Genomic DNA, 21773 nt, shown 5'->3' with positions numbered 1-21773 from the left:
CATGCCTCTGCATGACTAGCCATCCTGTGTGATGGTGATTTTTTAGCATCACGTAGCATTTAGCATTTTTAACACACTGTGCTCCCCTTCATATAGTCTAAGGTAGCTGCACTAATGCAAATGTACCTAATGTATTAATAAAACAACTTTGCAATTACTATATGCACTATCGTGTTCTTGAGGATGTCCTCATAATATACCCAAGTTGCCAGTACTGATTAAGTGCTCCTTTATGACTAGCCATCCTGCAACGTGTTTTAACATCACACACCTAGATCTTGACACACACAATGTAACCGTTAACATAGTCTATGGTAGCCGCATAAATGCACATGTACCTATATTGACAGAAAAAGGTGCAGAATTTTGTATCGAAAGTTACCATATAGTTGACTGTCACTTCACTGTCTTAACTGTCTCGGTCGCTAATTTATGTTGCTAATTTCACAGAGTTTACGCTCCGGGCCGCAGGATAAATTGACAGTGAAGCAGTTTCTAACTTCATTACAACTACTAATTTCTTGAATCTTGTTGATGAAACGTCTTTCAATCATAATGACAGAACTGCTTCTACTTGGTTCTTGACACCGCCCGACACCGTCAGCACCGCTCGTGTCCTCGTGACTCGGGATTACAGGGCGAGCTTCAGTCACAAGTTCTCAATATACAGGAAAAATCTTTTCAGCTGTCATAAACCCTTATCCCCCCCTCCCCTTCCTTACGCTTCCAACAAAAGTGTGTGTGTGTGTGTGTGTGTGTGTGTGTGTACTCACCTAGTTGTACTCACCTAGTTGTGTTTGCGGTGGTTGAGCTCTGGCTCTTTGGTCCCGCCTCTCAACCGTCAATCAACAGGTGTACAGATGCCTGAGCCTATCGGGCTCTATCATATCTACACTTGAAACTGTATATGGAGTCAGCCTCCACCACATCACTGCCTAATGCATTCCATTTGTCAACCACTCTGACACTAAAAAAGTTCTTTCTAATATCTCTGTGGCTCATTTGGGCACTCAGTTTCCACCTGTGTCCCCTTGTGCGTGTTCCCATTGTGTTAAATAGACTGTCTTTATCTACCCTATCAATTCCCTTCAGAATCTTGAATGTGGTGATCATGTCGCCCCTAACTCTTCTGTCTTCCAGCGAAGTGAGGTTTAATTCCCGTAGTCTCTCCTCGTAGCTCATACCTCTCAGTTCGGGTACTAGTCTGGTGGCAAACCTTTGAACCACCTTTGTGTGTGTGTGTGTGTGTGTGTGTGTGTGTGTGTGTGTGTGTGTGTGTGTGTGTGTGTGTGTGTGTGTGTGTATTTGTGTGTGCGTGTATTTGTGTGTGCGTGTGTACGCACCTAGTTGGGCTTGCGGTGGTTGAGCTTCAGCTCTTTGGTCTAGCTTGAGGAACCTTTGAACATAAAATCTAGCTTCTAAGCGTTTGCTTTACTAGAGGTTACTCTAGAAACTACAGTAACCTTAGTATATATACGTTACTCTAGAACCTACAGTAACCATATAAAATGTACGTACTACAGCACGCTCGATGTGTATAAACATTTCGGGAACCTTGGAATATACGTCAAAGTAAAATATTTAAATTAGTTAAAAGATCCACATATTTTTACATATATTTCCGGCTTCAAACGAGACTCTACAGCTGCTGCCTCCACCCGCTTCAGGTCAACAAGATACAACGCTGACATAGCTCAGCTTTTTCTCCAGTGGGTTGATCAGGAATCGTAATTTTGACAAATTCAAGCTCTCTATTAGAGCCACGGACGATCTATAAACAAATTTTGGGATGTTCACCGACCCTTCTTGAGCTTTACCGACCTCTACATCCAGTGAAATACTGACGTTAGTCCAAATAGTCCAAGTTCATCCATCCTACCACTTTTGTTCACCAGGCATTACACCTGGCCGTCTCCTTCCTTCCCTGCACATGCAGCTCACGTATTGGTTCAGATGGCCATGACAAACACTCTTCACCTCACTCGTGATTGGTGGAAAACCACCTTTCCCCCCTCAATGCTCTTTCCTGCGTCATCAACTTAAGAGCGAACATTCTTTATCGAGCTTCTCTTTCATATCAATATTAATATCCGCTTTGGTCTAGCGGGTATTGATATTATTATCAATCTAGACCGAAAAAATCATACTATGGGTGGAAGATTTCTGATTTTTTTTCTAAATAGTTTTGGTCAATGTCGAAGTTTCTTAGGAAACCATATCCTTCTTACCCACAGCACTCGACCCGCTCCGTTATCCACACCACTCGACCCGCTCCGTTACCAACACCACTTGACTCGCTTCGTTACCAACACAACTTGACTCGCTCTGTTACCTACACCATTCGACCCGTTCCGTTACTCATATCAACTCTCCTACATGTGTTCCCTTTAGGGACATATGACCTCAATTTTAACTTCTCTATTTAGTTTTGTTTCCGTGATTATTACTACCTCACAATATTTCAACCCATCGCCTAGTTCCATAACGCCTTAGAGCACGTGTCATATATTTCTGATCTTCCCTTTTTTGAGAGTTTATCCCTGACACTTTGCTCAACCCTCAAAGCATATGGATAACCCTATTACCCTTTAACATTTATCCCTAAAGTCTGTTTGATACAAAATTAATAATTTTTTTAAACTAATCCTTTGCTATTTCATGTTCAATTTGTATCGTTCTAAACCTCTCGTCCTTAGTTATATATATTTATTTCAACAAACTGTCCTTATGGTTAATACTATTAAATGTCCACAATGCTCAAACAAACCAACATCTTATATGAAAACTATCCATGTTTGTATATACAACCATTATAAGAATATTGCCATTTGATTTCCTTGTACATGCATAGCTGAACAGCAAGAGGCAGAGTGAGGGGAGGCAAGTCTCCTCCCCTCAGCTCTGCGATGTATCAAGAAGGGACACTAAACTGGAATTAAATTATTCAGGAGCAACCGAGGGAGACGTGCCTAGTATTTAGCGTCACTAAGAGGAGATTACTCTATGGTTCAGAGAGAGAAAGAGAGAGAGAAAGAGAGAGAGAGAGAGAGAGTGAGGAGGGGGGATGCAAATAAGAAGAGAAAAAGCCTTCAGGAGTCTTGCTCGTGAAAAAGTGAGAGTTCTGATTATATGACCAGCAAAATATGTTTGCGTGTTTGCGAAGACAAATCATGCAATCCTGGGAAGGCTGAATTAAAACAAAAAAAAGGCCACGAAGTTTTGCTTCTGAGAAGTAGCACACAAGTGCAAGAAGGAACCCAAGATGTCTATGTCATATATATATATATATATATATATATATATATATATATATATATATATATATATATATATATATATATAATATTTATATATAATATATATATATATATATATATATATATATATATATATATATATATATATATATATATATATATATATATATATATATATAATGTTGACTGCTAAACACAATAATAGATATTGAGCAAACTATTGCCTGATGTTATTCCTACTCTTATAAATATTGAGTATTTATACACAATATTTATAAGAGCAGGAATTCAACCATAAATACCTTCGCGTTGCACATTCTCTTGACTCGACAAATAGGACATTCATCATAGGGCTTTATGGGGGAAAACGCTCCAAGTGCAAAGAATTCTCAGACTGCAATTGCAAGACGTGAAAGTCAATTATGAAGAGATGGGGCGTGTCGCAGGTCCCTGGTGAGGCGTAGATGACTTCTCTTCCAATTCAGGTTTTGATGCTTTCTCTCTCTCTCTCTCTCTCTCTCTCTCTCTCTCTCTCTCTCTCTCTCTCTCTCTCTCTCTCTCTCTCTTCTCTTCTCTTCTCTTCTCTTCTCTTCTCTTCTCTCTTCTCTCTCTCTCTCTCCCCAGGATAAACTATTTACCCATTGTTTTACTGGCTTCACAACTCGTTCACGCGTTGCTCACAGACTGTACCACTCGTTCGATCACTGGCTAACTGACGGAACCACTGGGTCAAAATTTCTTTCTTTCACTAACTGACTCGAGAGCAACAAGTCTCCTTCTCCAGTTCACTCTCCAGGACTGCTACCACCCCTACACACATGTACACACACACAACAGAGCAAAGACCTTAGATCGAGCTCTTCGAGGGGTGGAGAATTCCCATATTCTGAATAATCCAGTAAGCCGAAAAAATTGTGGTAAATGGTAGATTATTCCCGCCATTCCGCAGCTGGAATTTCCAGTCCGGTCCAGGATTTAGTCATTCTTAATGACTCTAATAATGCATAGAATCTACGCCGTTGCACTAGTCCATTGTCTCTTGGATGAGTATTGGTGCTACAAGAGATTTTCAAATATAGTCACCATTCTGCTGTAACAACATAGATCCCCTTGTTCGAACGGGACTCCATTAGTGGTGTCTACATCCAGTTTCGATCAGCAAGACACAGCGCCGATGTGGCCAACACTCTTCTCCAGATCGGGCAATTCTGGACGTCATTCCCCTGCGTCTAATTACCAAGAATTCACACTTTGTTGATTCTGATGCTTTCAGTGTGACGCCGCAAGTGGTTTTGAGCTATTAACAACTCGCAAAGATAGCAATGAGGCTAAGAAAGTACTGACTAGACAGATGTGTGTGTATCCGCGTACCATACGACATCTGATGTGTTGACATCCACGTAACGTACGACATCTTATGTGTTGACATCTGCGTACCGTACGACATCTTATGTGTTGACATCTGCGTACCGTACGACATCTTATGTGTTGACATCCACGTACCGTACGACATCTTATGCGTTGACATCTGCGTACCTTACACCATCTGATGTGTTGATATCCGCGTACCGTGCGACATCTGACGTGTTGACATCCGCGTACCGTGCGACATCTGACGTGTTGACATAAATTGCGTTGGTATCCAAGATTTCGTCAACTTTCTGCAAATATTCCAACTGCTTTATCACATCTTACGCCGCCTCTTCTGAGATGGAAGTAGGATATTTCGTGTTTGGTGAATCAACAAGCAGAACTGCTGGCTCAGCAGGGAGCAGACTGTCGCTTGTAGCACCCTCACTCCCCACCCACCACTCCCCACTCCCCACCTTCACTCCCCACTCACCACTCCCAACCCTCACTTCCCACTCACCACTCCCAACCCTCACTTCCCACTCTCACTCCCCACCCCCACTCCCCACCCACACTCCACACACCCCCTCCTCACCCTCACTCCCCATCTTCACTCCCCATCCCCCACTCCCCACCCTCAGTCCCACCTCAACCAGTCCCCCCTCACCCTAGCTTCCCAGGCCCCGCGGTGCTCTGTAATGAGTGACAGTCTTCCTCACCATGCAGGGCGCCCCCTCACTCGTCACAACTCCATTCCCCGACCAATGAGGCACGCCATTCTCGAATGAGTCTCTCGGGGGAATCCCATAATCTCAGAGTTCTCTCTCTTCTTCAGCAGACAGGAGCCAGAGATTCAACAGGAGTCTCGGATCTCAAGAAACAGGAGCAATAGAACATGGTCTTAAATTTCTACGTAGCAAGAATTGGAGATTTCGATTTTTTTTTTTTTACGGGGGGGGGATCTTTAAGTCAACACATTATACAGGATTTGCAGTAATATGAGCCACAGAAATATACAGGATCCACGAATAATAAGACCCATCATGTCCCTACAAAAGCCTCATGGTGTCTGAAAGACCCATTATGTCCCTACAAAAGCCTCATGGTGTCTGAAAGACCCATCATGTCCCTACAAAAGCCTCATGGTTTCTGAAAGACCCATCATGTCCCTACAAAAGCCTCATGGTGTCTGAAAGACCCATCATGTCCCTACAAAAGCCTCATGGTTTCTGAAAGACCCATCATGTCCCTACAAAAGCCTCATGGTTTCTGAAAGACCCATCATGTCCCTACAAAAGTCTCATGGTTTCTGAAAAACCCATCATGTCCCTACAAAAGTCTCATGGTTTCTGAAAGACCCATCTGGTTCGACAAGAGCCACATAGATTGAGCCACCTGGTTCTACTATACAAATGCCACCTAAAAACACCAGAGCCCTCTTGCTCTAGAAGAGCCACCTGGATCCGTAAAAGCCACCCGGCTCTACGAGAGCCATCTGGCTCCACCAGAACCACCTGCCGTTACAGGTAACATCGTTACTGAACTTGGTCGCGTTTCCCAGCAAAGTTTCACTGGTAATTGGTGAGGTTCATTGTCCTCTGGAATGGGTGAAGAGGCGAGTGTGTGCAACTTTATATGGGGAAAATTTTGGTCCAACCTACAGTCGAGAACAACAGAATAACAGCCCACAGTCTGGAACAACAGAACAGTGTTCTTTATCAGCGCCCAGAGTCTGGAACAACAGAGCAGTGTTATCAGCGCCCAGAGTCTGGAACAACAGAACAGTGTTCTTTATCAGCCAACAATCTGGAACACCAGAGCAGTGTTATCAGCGCCCAGAGTCTGGAACAACAGAACAGTGTTCTTTATCAGCCAACAATCTGGAACAACACAACAGTGTTCTTCCCAGACTTTCTGTTCGTGTACCTTTGTGTATTCTTGCCAGCTGTGCTTGAGGGGGTTCAACTTCAGCTTCTGAGACTCGTACGAGTTTACGTATGAGTGTGTTTGCCTGTGCTATATATGCTCTCGCCAGGATAGCGTTGCAGGGTTGAGCGACATCTCTCAAGCCCCGCCTCTGGAACCATTTGTATATGATATATTTCTTGTAAATAAATTGAATGAATTAGGTAAAAAAAAATGCAATGCTTTGTCGATATATATTCTTACACTGATGTTTTTTTCAGAAATCTTTGACTCACTCGTGTCTTGTCTCATCTACGTTCCTTCGTCCTTTTGCCTCTCTCTCTCTCTCTCTCTCTCATACCTTTATTATCACTACGCACTACATATTCAAAGATTAAGACATGAGACACATTCAAAACAGAAGGCGTTGTCAGGTGAACCAAAACTAGGTGGTGGGGAGGGAGGGAGGCGGTCACAACTGTTTATCATTGATGATTATTATTATTTTATTATTGTTTATTATTGATATTGATCTTCTTCGTCTAATTATCATTATTATTATTATTATCGTTAATTGTTATTATTATTATTATTATTATTATTATTATTATTATTATATTTTGTACGCATTACTAGTAAGACTTTACGTTTAAAATTTGCAAGATACAGCTGCAAATTTGCTGAACAGTTGTCTGTAGTAATGCGGGATTCTATTATCGTATTTAATACTATTTTGTTATGTTATCATACTTTCACAAGAAGTTTGGAATTGTTGAATTGGCAGCATGTTTTGGTCGCCAGTAGCGTAATTGTCTGCTTTTCTGGTGAGAAGAACATCGAAGTTTCCCCTGTTGGAGCACATGGAACGTCTGTCTGGAGGTTATATATGTGCCTCACACATATGTGACATCCAAACTCTTTAACAAGAGTTTGTTAAATCAGGTTAACAAACTCTTGTTTGGTAGTTTGTTCCTGAGCTTAATAGAGAAATTAAATGGGTGTAAGCAATTCCATTAGTTTGCAGAATACGCCCAGACCAGCCACTTGTGTGGTGGAATGTCTGGGTGTACGGTATGAGGTTCCGTGTACTACCTTCAATTTCACTCAATTCTCGGCACTGTCTTGAATTTTGTCTAATAATATGTATAGACTGGAATAGAATATACAATTCATGACGGGAGCTCCATTACAGATCTGATTAGGAAGTTAGTGTTATACTTCCCTTAGCATCTAAGTGATGCTGCCTCCCGATATCAGCATAGTTACCCCGCGACTTTTACTGCAATATTTCCGCTCCTAATATAGCAAGTAATGGGTTGTATATCAGTGCTTTCTTGTCTGATCTCTTGACCGGTCGGAATATTGGTGGTTCCCTGAGGGCATCAGTTATATTTTATCTGGACAAGAATAACTTGCCACCGTCGTCCCCATGCTGAAATACTTTGATGGGTTTCATTAATGTGGTTTACATTTTCGTTCTTATCTACTAATATCAGTCTACAATAATCTACCTAGGCACTAGCCTGTAACATTATCTTCCAGGACGTCATCAAAATACGGAGCGGACGGCACTGGAGCTGTCCGCTCGCACTGCTCAGGATATCCACTCGCCTCTGTCGTATGATAGCAGCAGGACTCATTGCTGACAACAACTTGGAAAGGTTCACTTACTAAAATAGTTTGAGTGAGGTGCAAAACATTCCTGTCAACTCCAAGTCCCTTACAAGCTCCACTCTCCAGTACTTTATGAGAGAATTTGGATATAGGTGGAGCATGTGACAGGTCTACATCCCAGAGATAGAGATATAGAAAGGCAGAGAGATAGAGAGGCAGAGATATAGAGAGAGGCAGAGATATAGAGAGATGCAGAGATATAGAGAGAGGCAGAGAGAGATAGAGAGGCAGAGCTATAGAGAGGCAGAGAAATAAACATAGACAGAAATAGAGAACTACTCCTAGTCATTACAAGCACTACAAATCTAATGAGATTTAATCTAGTCAATTGGATGGTATAAATTTTGTACATGTATGAGAACTAACTCGAGTCCTGATATGTCCGAGTGCTCTCTTATCCTCTGGTGTGGCTATTTTCCAAATTGCTCCTCAATAAAATGTTGCAAGGTTTGTTAACCTTGGAACTTTTAATTCAAAATGCGTAATAGATGCTATGTTAAACCAGAGAATAATATAGAATACAGTATCAAGACTGCTCAAGACGTAATAGTGCACTTTGTATTCTTGGAAGAGACTTAAACCACTTAACTATATCGATTCAATAATAAAAAAAATAATGGGCAAATCAAAACTTGAAAGATTCTTTAGTGAACTTGAAGTTTGAAAATAGGCATCTGCAGGTTAAGATATTAAATATGGATTATAAATGGTGAACCGCTTTACAATTGGCAGAATTTGTATTCATCTCTATCATCACTACCAAGGGACCGGTAAGTTCCCCATCCACACACTTCCCTCTCCTTCACCCCTTCCCTCTACTTCACCATTCCTTTCTTCAACCATCCCCTTCTCCTCTCTCTCTCTCTCTCTCTCTCTCTCTCTCTCTCTCTCTCTCTCTCTCTCTCTCTCTCTCTCTCTCTCTCTCTCTCTCTCTCTCTCTCTCTCTCTCTCTTTCCCCTGTTCTCTGAAATTTCAAAGTCTACAGACAGCACAGCCAATATTTCATATTTGACTTCCTGAAAATCGCTCAGGTGCCTATGAGTCTACATTGTGTAGCTTCCGGGGATCATCGACCAGGCTGTGTTAGACGCGGTTGCTCGTAGCCTGACGTAATGAATTCCTGAGTCTGGTTGCTCAGGAATTGTTCAGAGGTGTTTGTCGAGTTCTCTTTTGAACACTGTGAAAGGCCGGCCAGTTATGCACCTTATGTGTAGCGGGAGTATTGAAAAATCTTGGGCTCTTGATGTTGACAGAGTTCTGAGTACCTATGGCGCCTCTGGTTTTCAATGGGGGTATTTTGCACATCCCGCCATACCTACTGGTCTCGTGTGATGTGTAATCTCCGTGTTCATATTTGGAACCAATCTTTCTAATATCTTCCACGCGTAGATTATTATGTATCTCTCTCGCCTGCGCTCTAGAGAATATAGATTTTAAACTTTTAATCGTTCCCAATAGACTTATAAACCGGATTCTAGCGGTAAAGGATCTTTTCACGCTCTCTAGGTCAGCAATTTCTCCGGGTTAGGTTAAGTATTGATAAAAGATTTCAACTTAGATTCAACAAAGCAAAAGAAGTTGTTAAACACATATAGCAAAATCTTACTGAAGCGACCATACGAGTCATAAATACTCATACTCCGCCCAAGTAAAATAGAAAGAAGCAACACTTAGTGGGCCAGCCAGAGGCTTAGGGCCCGCGCAGGAATATCCCAGCAAAAAAAAAAGTATGGATATTTCTCAGTGTGGTACTAGAGCCAACCCCGACTGGCCTATGACGGTCCTACACCCCACACACACATACTTCATGTGTGAAAGTTGGCTGAGGCCAGCCCCCTAGTTTGATATTAACTGTTATAGGAATAATCTGTGTGGATACATGATACATATAGACGCCATAACTGTGAGGCGGGGAAAGGAGTTAAATATGTACGTTGCTTGCTACGAGAATTTAATTATTACCTGTATATATAATTAAGTCCTCAATGAATTATATTTCAGAAGCAGGACGGGAAGAGTGATCCGACCTGCTGGCCTCAGTCCCACACCTGGGCCCTTCACTCCTCCATGTCCTTCACTAAGTCTCATCCTTAGTGAAGGACTATTCACCCTGGGAAATTGGTTCCGATTGTATTCATTCTCTTGAGATAATGAAATTGAACGCTGGTTTTAGATAATAAAATTAACATTTATGGCATAAATATATGAAATCGTGAGATGTATGACTCATTACTTGATGAAATTTGAACTCTCTCAAAGAATTTATTCCATATTTTTTACAAATATTTGTTTATATTTAATCACGATAATCTAGTAATTAATATTGACCTTGCTATGCCATTTAAGGCACAATGATAGAGTTTATGGCATCGTTTAACAGCTACAGGTCCTCCGTCAGAAAATTTGACATTTTACAAAACCCAGGGATATATACGGAGAGATGTCTTCCGTCTGAGTGTACATATATGTACACTGAGATCCAACACATCTCGGTGTGTTCCATATATGGTGTCCACCTCCATACTTCGTGAAAGGGGTCTCGTCCACCTCCATACCTCGTGAAAGGGGTCTCATCCACCTCCATACCTCGTGAAAGGGGTCTCATCCACCTCCATACCTCGTGAAAGGGGTCTCATCCACATCCATCCCTCATAGAGCGGGTGTCAACTTTCCCCAATCATGGCGCGTTAGTCTACATATATTAAAGAGTTTACAATGTGTGACGCGCCACGAGTTTGTCTCTAACAATAACCTTTGCTCAAGAACGATTTCAAAGCAGTTTAAAAGCTCGTAAACTGCTTAGTCAGTATAAATTAAGCCGCCATGATTGAGGAACGAGGTATTTACGGGTTTAGTAAATAAAACCCACTGTAAGTGTTTCCTGAATCCTGGGAGCAGAGTTATGACAGTCGCTCAGGCACTCGCACTTTACCTTCAAATCATTCAGAGACGCAAAGTAAGAGGTCATAGTTCACGGTGGTTGTGACCCCCCAATCCTTCCCTTCCGTCCCCCCCCCTCATAACCCCCCTCCGACCACTGAGTCCCCGCTGAGTCACTCATCTTATTCATCCATCACTATTGGTCACTACTTGTCAACATATATCGACCACTTATGCTGTCCCAACTTGCCTTGCGTCTCCATGTGTCACTCCTGCACTCACTATGGCCGACTCCCTTTACTTGCTACCTCCCCCTCCCCCAGTTACTCTACCACCCGCTCCACTCACCACCTTCACCACTCACCACCCTCACCGCTCACTACCCTCACCACTCACCATCTTCACCGCTCACCATCCTCAACACCCTCACCGCTCACCGCCCTCACCAGTCACCACCCTCACCACTCACCATCCTCACCACTCAACACCTTCACCGCTCACCACCCTCACCTCTCGCCACCCTCACCACCCTCACCGCTCACCACCCTCACCAATCACCACCCTCACCAATCACCACCCTCACCGCTCACCACCCTCACCAATCACCACCCTCACCGCTCACCACCCTCACCAATCACCACCCTCACCATTCACCACCCTCACCACTCAGCACCCTCACCACTCACCCACCACCTAAACTCGTAGACAATTTACATACCAATTACCCTCCTGCGAGACTAAATGTCACGAAGTTGGCCAGTCTTTTTTATCATAATTGCCTCGCAGCAGCGGCCGCTAAATTGGTAAAATTAAACAAAAAAGTATCTGAACTGTGAATTTGTACTTTGGATCGGTGCACTTTTGGGCTTGTGTGCTTCTGGAGGGTCCTGGTAATTTGTGGGATTGTGGGATTGTCGGATTCACGCAAATTTGGCTTTTGTGGGAGTGTTTGGTGTACTTGATGGAGTGTGGGTTTTTGATTTCGTGTGTGTTCGTGTACTACGTTTTGAATGATAAGATTTGTGTGTTAGTTAATTGGTGCAGTCTTGATTTTGTGTATTTTTGGTGTATGTTTTTCCGTGTATGTGATTGAGGGCTTATGAGTACAGCTTGCCACATACTGCAAGAGCAAGATGACTGACAACTTTTTCATGAAAAATTCTCCCTGATACCAGTTATAACGCCTTGAAGTGAACGATGGTTGTTTATGTCTTTTCTTACCTGTTTGGGGGACTTTTAGATACACTTTATATAGGCGTCTGACATTACACAAACAACAAGGATGACTTAAATTTTACATCTTTGCTACACACACACACACATATATGTCATTAAACACAACAGCATTGTTACTATTATTAATTTTCTTTTGGATATTTTCCTTTCTAAGCAAATATCTTCTACCGTCTGAAGGGTGAAGAAATACTAGATCACTTAATATTTACATTTTTATTGTTCAACGTTTCGTCAGCAATGTGACATTTTCAGGAGTAAGACACAGCTACACTAAGCTTACAAGGTTGTTGTTGTTTTAAATTTAGCTACTGGGTACCATGTAGCACGGGCCATGATGAGCCCGTAGTGGACTTACCTGGCACAGGAGCGGGGCACTAACTGCTTACAAGATTGATTGATTGATAAAGATTAAGGCACCCAAGAGGTGGCACGGGCATGAATGGCCCGTAAAACAAGGGTTTTACGTGCTGCTTACAAGGTTGTTTGTTGTTTTAGTTTTAGCTACTCTGAACGAAGTGTCCATGTAGCACGGTCTATGGTAAGCCCGTAATTGCTTACATGGAAAAATCTAGAGCTTTATAAGTGTGGGGTACGCCTCACTCTACGATTCACCTAACCCCCTTAATCGTAGGGAGCGCCAAAGGATAGAGTGAGGAAACTGTTGCCTGACTCTGGCTTCTAGCTGTCCGCCAGGTCTTACACCTCTGGGTCAATGGAGGACCATCGAACAGCTGTATGCTCGAAGTCGAATTCATCTGGATGATGATTACTGGTGTCAGCTCCCGAATGACCACAGCCTCAAGTGTACAAGGCCTCCTACGATTGTCGGTGCGTGTGATTACTGTCGTATCTCTCAGTATGTCTTGGTGATTAAGGATGGTGTTGTGGAGAATATTGTTGCTCCGTCTTGCAAATGAAGTGTAAGACTTTCCACTCAATGTATTCGTGGTATGTCCAGTGTAGCATATATTTCGGAGCGGACAGTCTCCAGAGTTGTATTGATACACTATATTAATACAGTACAAGTCAATACAAATGCTACTCTGGAGACTGAGCACTCCGAAATATGTGCTATATTGGACATACCACGAAACGTTGAAATCACTGATCTTGTTTTTGTTTAATCGTTACCTAATCGCTGGGCCGAATGATGTATTTACATATTTATCACAAATGTTACCAGATACGGTGTCTAATTAATATAATGCTGGGCTTATATTTATATCACTGAATTCGCAACTTTGGAGTCACGAAGATTCAAATTTTGTTTTTATTCAATAACAGATTTGCATTTTATAATTTTACATTAAATAATCTAGTCAGTGGTTTAAATCACTCAAATAAACGAACAGTCCATTTACTCCTGACCTGGCCATATGCTATATTCATGTTCTTTTGTTCTCGGGTCAAAGAGGGTCTCAAAGAGAAAGATGGATTGGCCAGTTCGCCCAATATAGAATTTATTGCAAGATTTACGAGGGATTTTGTAAATACAACAAATTCAGTTACTAAGGAATTTTCAGTTAGACATTATTTTATATCAGTATTTTTAAATGCTGCGGTGATATACAAAATTGTGAATAAATTATGAATTTAATTCGTTTACATAAAACACGTTTTTGTGTGTGTGTGTGTGTGTGATGAATTTTTCAAATCTTTCTTTACAACGTTAAAGTAACAGACGACTTCTCACTTCAATTAGCAAGCTGAAAGCTTTCGGAAGGAAAGCTTCCTAAAGTTTTTCATGGTAAGCCTTAACCTACTGAATTTCATTAGAACACGACCAGCCAATCTGTTACCAACCAGGTACCCAATTACTGCTGGGTGAACAGGAGCGAATAGTTAAAGAGAGGCGCTCCTTCATTTTCTCTCTCTCTCTCTCTCTCTCTCTCTCTCTCTCTCTCTCTCTCTCTCTCTCTCTCTCTCTCTCTCTCTCTCTCTCTCTCTCTCTCTCTCTCTCCCCCCCTCTCTCTCTCTACCCCCCTCTCTCTCTCTACCCCCCTCTCTCTCTCTACCCCCCTCCCCCGTTACTCCCTTATTCACTGCTTTAAATTAGATACGGTAAAAAACGCTGTCAATACGTTGTTAACCACTTAGTGTGTGGATACTGAGGTTCCGGCTCGGTCTCCCGCTACACCTTCTGGTTACATGCGTGTAAGTGTTGTTTTATGGGAGAGAGCGCGAGCACGGCCGCGCGAGTAATGATCATAATTACACGAGGTGGCGTTGATTGGTGGGTGGGTAAGGTGTAGGTACTGTGGCTCAGGTGTAGGTACTGTGGGTAAGGTGTAGGTACTGTGTGGGCTCTCAGCTGGTCCTCCCCCCTCCCTTGCTACTGCTAGTACTTCTGGCTTCTCCTATGTACTCACCTGGTTGTGCTGACGTAGTTGTACTCACCTGATTGTACTTGCTGGGTGGAGTATCTGGTATTGGGTTCCGCCTTTCGACCGTCTGTACTTCAATGCAGTGACTCTCTCCGCTACCTTTTCCTGTCATATTTATATTTTACAGAGGGAGCCGGTCGGCCGAGCGGACAGCACGCTGGACTTGTGATCCTGTGGTCCTGGGTTCGATCCCAGGCGCCGGCGAGAAACAATGGGCAGAGTTTCTTTCACCCTATGCCCCTGTTACCTAGCAGTAAAATAGGTACCTGGGTGTTAGTCAGCTGTCACGGGCTGCTTCCTGAGGGTGGAGGCCTGGTCGAGGACCGGGCCGCGGGGACACTAAAAAGCCCCGAAATCATCTCAAGATAACCTCAAGATATACACTGTGTATCGAATTTGCTTCGACAACTTTCTCATCTAGTCCCTTCCACTCATTTATGACTGATACAAGTTATTTCTGACATCTCCGTGACTCATCTGTGTTTAGGGTTTCCATTTATATCATCTCGTTCTAATGTTCCCTAATATGAAAACTTATTACGCATCTAATTTAAAATCTTTTACGACGTTATCATGTATGCCCATCATAACGTCGTATAAGTCAAGAGAACTCCAGTTTTCTCAGTTTTTCTTCGCAGGTTCATATTTTTTTTTACTTCATTAGGTAGGGGTTCCATGCCGGGGCAACATGCTCACGAATGGGTCTCAATACTTGGCAGAAACCTTTGTTAGAGTCTGTGAAGGTTACGTGAACGTTTGCCAGTAAGGCACATGCTGCCGGCGTTATTCTTCGTGGGTTAGATCTCGTATTATCTCCACTTCTAAGTCTCTGGGGAGTTTTTTTAGGAGTGGAAAGTTGCCTTCCGGTTAACCTGTATTGTATTTGAGGTCATATTTCTCCAATTCGCATCCTCATAATCTTGCATTTGTTAGGGTTAAAGTCTAGTAGCCATTTCTCGGACCATCTCTGGAGATTGTGCAGTCATCTCTCAATGTATGACAATCATATTCCCTTCTCATTCACCTCATTAGGTGTGTGTGTGTGTGTGTGTGTGTGTGTGTGTGTGTGTGTGTGTGTGTGTGTGTGTGTGTGTGTGTGTGTGTGTGTTTGTGTGTGTGTTTGTGTGCGTGAGTGTAAGACGAATGTGTGTGTGTATCTGTGTGTTTCTGTGTGTTTGTGCGTGGAAGAGCGTGTAAGCGTACAAAATTATATTAGTGATTATATCAAACAACAAGTGAGTTTTAAAGAGTCTGAAAATATGGCAAAATTAAATTGACATTGAAGCTCCTCGTCGACTGTAATATATATTTAAATTTCGATCAAAAAGAGTCTAATTTTCGACCAGTTTTGCTTAACAGTGTAATTCAATATTCCTAAATCAGTTTAATCCCTTGATGGTTCCAAACATCCCCCCCCCCAAACCCTCAATCCTCCTCCATCTTCCCCTCCCCCCTCCCCAAACACCCACGCTAATATATTAATCACAAACTAATACATGGTAAGTGGTGGTAGAAAAAAATCCGCAGAGAGCGAATTATAATCCTTACGCTGAATCCAATTACCGGATTAATAGTTAATTTTCACGCAATAATTGCATCAGTCCAGACAATGCATTCTGTTAAATATTTATCAACGCAATTAACAACGTCAAATAATTGATCAGCAGCAGCGTTTAAAAACACTCCTGCAGGGGTCAACGCTGTTGTGGATTATGAGCGTTGAACGCGGTCAATACCAGCTGCTCTGCGTTTTATTTTCATATTTTGGTCCCTATTAAAAATTATAGATTATGTCACAGGCAGCTGGTTCTGCGAGAGAGAGAGAGAGAGAGAGAGAGAGAGGGAGGGAGGGAGGGAGGGAGGGAGAGAGAGAGAGAGAGAGAGAGAGAGAGACAGACAGAGAGAGACAGAGAGAGAGAGAGAGAGAGAGAGAGAGAGAGAGAGAGAGAGAGAGAGAGAGAGAGAGAGAGAGAGAGAGAGAGAGAGAGAGAGAGAGAGAGGGAGAGAAAGATGGATTAGTGAGGGAGGCTGGTGGTAGCCACAGACGCTCCCTCCCCTCCTGAATAAACAGTGGGTAGGAAAAATATTTGCAACATAACTCATACTTAATAACAGTAGCGGGGGAGGAGGCGGCCGTCCTCGTCCATGGGTTGCTCATGCAGCTCTATGTCACGATGGTAATGGTCTAACACACACACACACACACACACACACACACACACACACACACACACACACTGAGATTTAAGCTGATAGTAATAAGGGACTTCAATCGTGACCAAACTGACTAGGAATATAAGGCATAGAGAGGCTGAGCTTGTCGAGGTGGGAGGAATGAACTTCCGGATGTCACCTATCAAAGAGGCACCAAGAAGAACTCTTAACCAAGCCATCCAGCCTAAACTAAACCTAGTCATCACGCAGAATGATATGGACATGGAAAATATTGACCATGAAATGCCAAGAACCTGACTAAAATGTCTGACCACTCTGTTTTAGTCTTTGAATATATAGGGACACTGAAGGCTTCAGATAAACAAAAAAAGACAGACTGTAAGGAGAGCATCTAGGAGAGGGTATTACCAGGTCAGAGAATTCCTCGAGAGGACAGAATGGAGAAGAGAACTCTGGGAAAATCTATACACACAGGACATAATGGACTACGTAACGAGCAAACTCAAAGAAGTTAAAGAAAGGAAAAGGAAATTATGAGGACAAAGCACTTTGCCCGACCGACTATATAGCTCGTAAAGCTGAAGAAAGGTTCATACCACTACCTGAGGGGTAAGAAAATCAAGAAGAGCATTAGCCCATGATTCAACAGGCTGTTCCTGGAGGCAAAGAGAAGAAGCAAAAGAGCACGGAAGAAATATAGAGAACACAAAGCAGAAGAAAATCACAATTCATGCAAAAGGAACACTAATGAGCACACAAATATTAGGAGAGCAACAGAGAGTGAACGATATCCAAGACTCAGTCTAAAATGATTATTACCTTGCAAGGAGCAACCAGTTGATATTTCAATGTTAATTGCAATGTTAATTTGATTAGTGTTCTAGATACAGCACATAATTACATTTATTCAAATCATATGTTTCTGCTGGAGGCGTCAAACAATATTCCCCAACACCTGTACACAAGTAAGACACGTGTAGAGTCACTGTCTTTTACAGCTTTCATCGAGGAAAACACGTAGTAATGGAGTCGCATCTTTATCCGTGTGAATATATCGTCCCAGCTCTCTCCTCCCTCCGAGACCCACACAAGCACTTCACGGAACCCCAGTAAACTCTCTAGGGAATTGTAGAACTCCCCGAAACACACATTGAAAAGCCTTGAGTTAGAACTCTGTGATAGACCAACTGCTTAGTATGCTGCGACAACATGGAGGCCACGCCTCGGCAACCACACAATACAGCTTCAGAAGGAAGCTCTGAACTGAACGGCACAAGTTACGAGGACAGCATGAAGGAATTAAGCCTCACAACGCTTGAAAGTTTCAACCCCCATAATTTCGTAGAGTGCTCAATAACCCACGGCACTCTATGAACGAGAACATATCTCTTACCATGTCCATGAATGGCCACGTCCGGGGTACACAAGAAAACAGAAGCAGGGAGAAATGAAGACGACAAATAAAATGCTCAAATGCTCACATGATATACATACAATAGACTATTTACATTAGATGGGACCAGAACAATAAGGAAAAAATGGAAACTGCCTCAGTAGTCCAAATTGTTTATTAGATTGAACTTCTTCAACTCAAGGGAAGGGAAGAAGTGGAGACAGACTACACTTAAAAAGAAATTAACAGATGCGGCAGATCCCACAGAGTTAGTGATCACGTGGGATGAGAGGCCTGTGTGTGTGTTGTATCTCACCCGCTCCACAACGCATTGGTGAGAAGAATCAGAACAATCTCAGATTATAAACATTTCCGTCAAAACCTAAACAACTGTAGAGGTTGTTCCAAATCTTATTGGATTTCAAAAAACTATTCTTTTCCTATCACAGACGTGACCATTCATGTATATAGTGCTAACCAGCATATATGCATTTTCTTCTGTCAATGGAAGAGCTAAGTGATATCAGGGTGACAGGAGGACAGTAGAACAATACACAATGAAGGGAAAGAACCTCCTAATGCACAGTAAAGAGTCTTGGTAGTAGACATAACACAAATCTTGTCACCGGAGGCATACATTTATGGAATGACATCAACAGTCTTCAACATACGTCCAAGATGATAGCTATCTATAACAAAGTGACCAAGATACGCGAACATATAGATGACTGCAAAGACTACATCTTTCTTGACTCTCAAAAAATCATTTTAAACACTTTCTAAAAAACTGCTAGTGTATATGTTTGAGATATATGCTGGGATAATTGGAAATACACTGAATTGGGTAAGGGAGTACCCAACGGACAGGAAATTAAATATCATTAGTCACAAACTGTGTCAGGCTGGGGGAAAGTAAGTTACAGTCTCACGGGACTCTGTTTAAGGCTCATTGGTGTTCCTAATCTATGAAAACGACTTACTCGAGCTCGTGCATATCAATGCTTGCAGATGAGGCAAAGATAATTAGGAAAGAGAAACCTAAGAAGAACAGTACAATGCATCAGGAGGACCTTGACAAACTCAAGGAATAGACAGACAAATGACTCTTAGAGTTTAACAGGAATAAGTGCAACGTCAAACAGATGCAAAGGGGTGATAAAAGACCAGAAAGAGGAGAAGGCAACTAAAAGAATTTTGAAAGATAAAATGAGTTTGGAAGGGATATAATTTTAATACAAAAACCAGATGCACACTTAAACACGATACCATCACCGGTACATAAAAGTTTGCGAATATATGAAAAATATTCAAAACCATATTCAACTCAGTTATGAGATCCGCAACCAGGAAAGAGCGAAAAGAATCCTTTGAAACAAACAGACGTTTTCGACTTGGCTTGTACCAGAAATGAGAGGATTTAGCGATGAAGAGAGGTTAATGGAACTGAACCCCACCAATCCCCTTACTCACAGAAAGGTAAGCACAACACTTTGACCAGACCACATACTAGAAGGAGAAGGGACGACGACATTTCGGTCCGTCATGGATCAAGTCGATTGTGACTTGAGAATTCTCACAATCGACTCTAGAATGGTCCAGGACGGACCGAAACGTCGTCGTCCCTTCACCTTCTAGTGTGTGGTCTGGTCAACATACTTTCGCCACGTTATTGTGACTCATCGCCTTCGTAAGCACAACACGGCCATGAGGTGCAGTAGTAGGGTTGCTACCTCCACCTTGCTAGCAATTTGGGTTGGGTTCGAGCCTTGGACAGAGAGGGTCAGCTGTGTTCCTTGAACCGACTGACTGGTTGTGTTCAAGGTAACTAATACGGTAAGGCTCGCCAGGAACTATGGGACGGGAGAGCTCTCAGCCTGCTAACAGGAGTCACGGGTCGTTCACCCCGGTACCCACCTGTGCAAAAACAAAATGTAAAAATAAAATAAAAAAATCTGAACACTTTCTCATAATTTAATTTATAAGTTGGCCATAAATCCCATTTTTTATAAAGGCTGCAGGAATTCCAGAGGCCATCACTGGAGCCTTAACCGGTATATAATCTCTGCCACCATTAACCCCACGAGTTGCGGTCAACCCCCTCAACCCCCCCCAAAAAAATTCCCCCCTTCTACCTATCCCCCCCCCCTTCCACCTCTCCCCCTTCCCTCTCCACCCTACCTCCGCCCCCCCCCCACAACCCCCTCTCCATAACCCCCCTCCCACGACAGACTGTCCCCCTGGACGCCAGGATCTTCCTCCACAAGTTCTAGGGCCAGAAAAAATAATACAACAAATACTGGACGATTCTTTTTTAATTTCACTTAAGACGAGACAAATTATCCAATAATTTTGTTTGGTGTTTATCGTCTATCCCTTCTTTTTTAGGTTTATTTTTTTCATAATGAGGATGAGATATATATTTATAATTAAGGCAGAAATAACAAAATAAGTATTATTAGCAATATTGCCGGTAATTCATTAGCGCATTATATAAGTGTTTACGCTAATCGAGTCCCTTCATCCGCTCGTTAGCGACTGTTATGATGCTGTTATTCTTAGGTTATAATGCATCTCCAAACACTACGTTGTTATTACTCTCTCTCCCGGCCTTTATTTCTCTTTCTGTCCCCTCTTTCTCTCGTTCATTATTACCTCTGCTGCTCCGTCTCCCCTTCCTATACCTCTCCTTCATAACTCGGCTTTATATATATTTATCTCTTATTGGTAAAATGTAAGAGAGAGAGAGAACAGAAGAGTGGGAGAGAGAGTGAGAGAGTATGAGAGAGAGTATGACAGAGAGACAGACAGAGAGAGAGAGAGAGAGAGAGAGAGAGAGAGAGAGAGAGAGAGAGAGAGAGAGAGAGAGAGAGAGAGATAGAGACAGAGACAGAGACAGAGACAGAGACAGAGAGACAGAGACAGAGACAGAGACAGAGACAGAGAGAGAGAGAGAGAGAGAGAGACAGAGAGAGAGAGAGGCAAGAATGATGGGGTGGAGCACATAACGCCTCAAGTTCATCACAAGATTGCATCTCAAGGGAGAACTGCCTCTCCGTTCCTTCCTCCTTCTTCCCCCTGGAGAAGGAAACTAATTGCTGGCACTGATGGCCGCCCCTCTCCTCCCTCGGGACGACTGTCTTGCCCTCTCCTCCCTCGGTACGACTGTCTTGCCCTCTCTTCCCTCGGGACGACTGTCTTGCCCTCTCCTCCCTCGGTACGACTGTCTTGCCCTCTCTTCCCTCGGGACGACTGTCTTGCCCTCTCCTCCCTCGGTACGACTGTCTTGCCCTCTCCTCCCTCGGTACGACTGTCTTGCCCTCTCCTCCCTCGGTGCGACTGTCTTGCCCTCTCCTCCCTCGGGACGTCTGTCTAGCCTACTCTCCTCCCTCAGGACGACTGTCTTGCCTTCTCTCCTTCCTCGGGACGACTGTCTTGCCCTCTCTTCCCTCGGGGCGACTGTCTTGCCCTCTCCTACCTCGGAACGACTGTCTTGCCCTCTCTCCTCCCTCGGGACGACTG

Source organism: Procambarus clarkii, chromosome 23 (assembly GCF_040958095.1).
Source record: "Procambarus clarkii isolate CNS0578487 chromosome 23, FALCON_Pclarkii_2.0, whole genome shotgun sequence".
NCBI classification, from domain to species: Eukaryota; Metazoa; Arthropoda; class Malacostraca; order Decapoda; family Cambaridae; genus Procambarus; species Procambarus clarkii.
The sequence above is the reverse complement of the archived record's forward strand: the minus strand, read 5'-3'. Positions refer to the sequence as shown.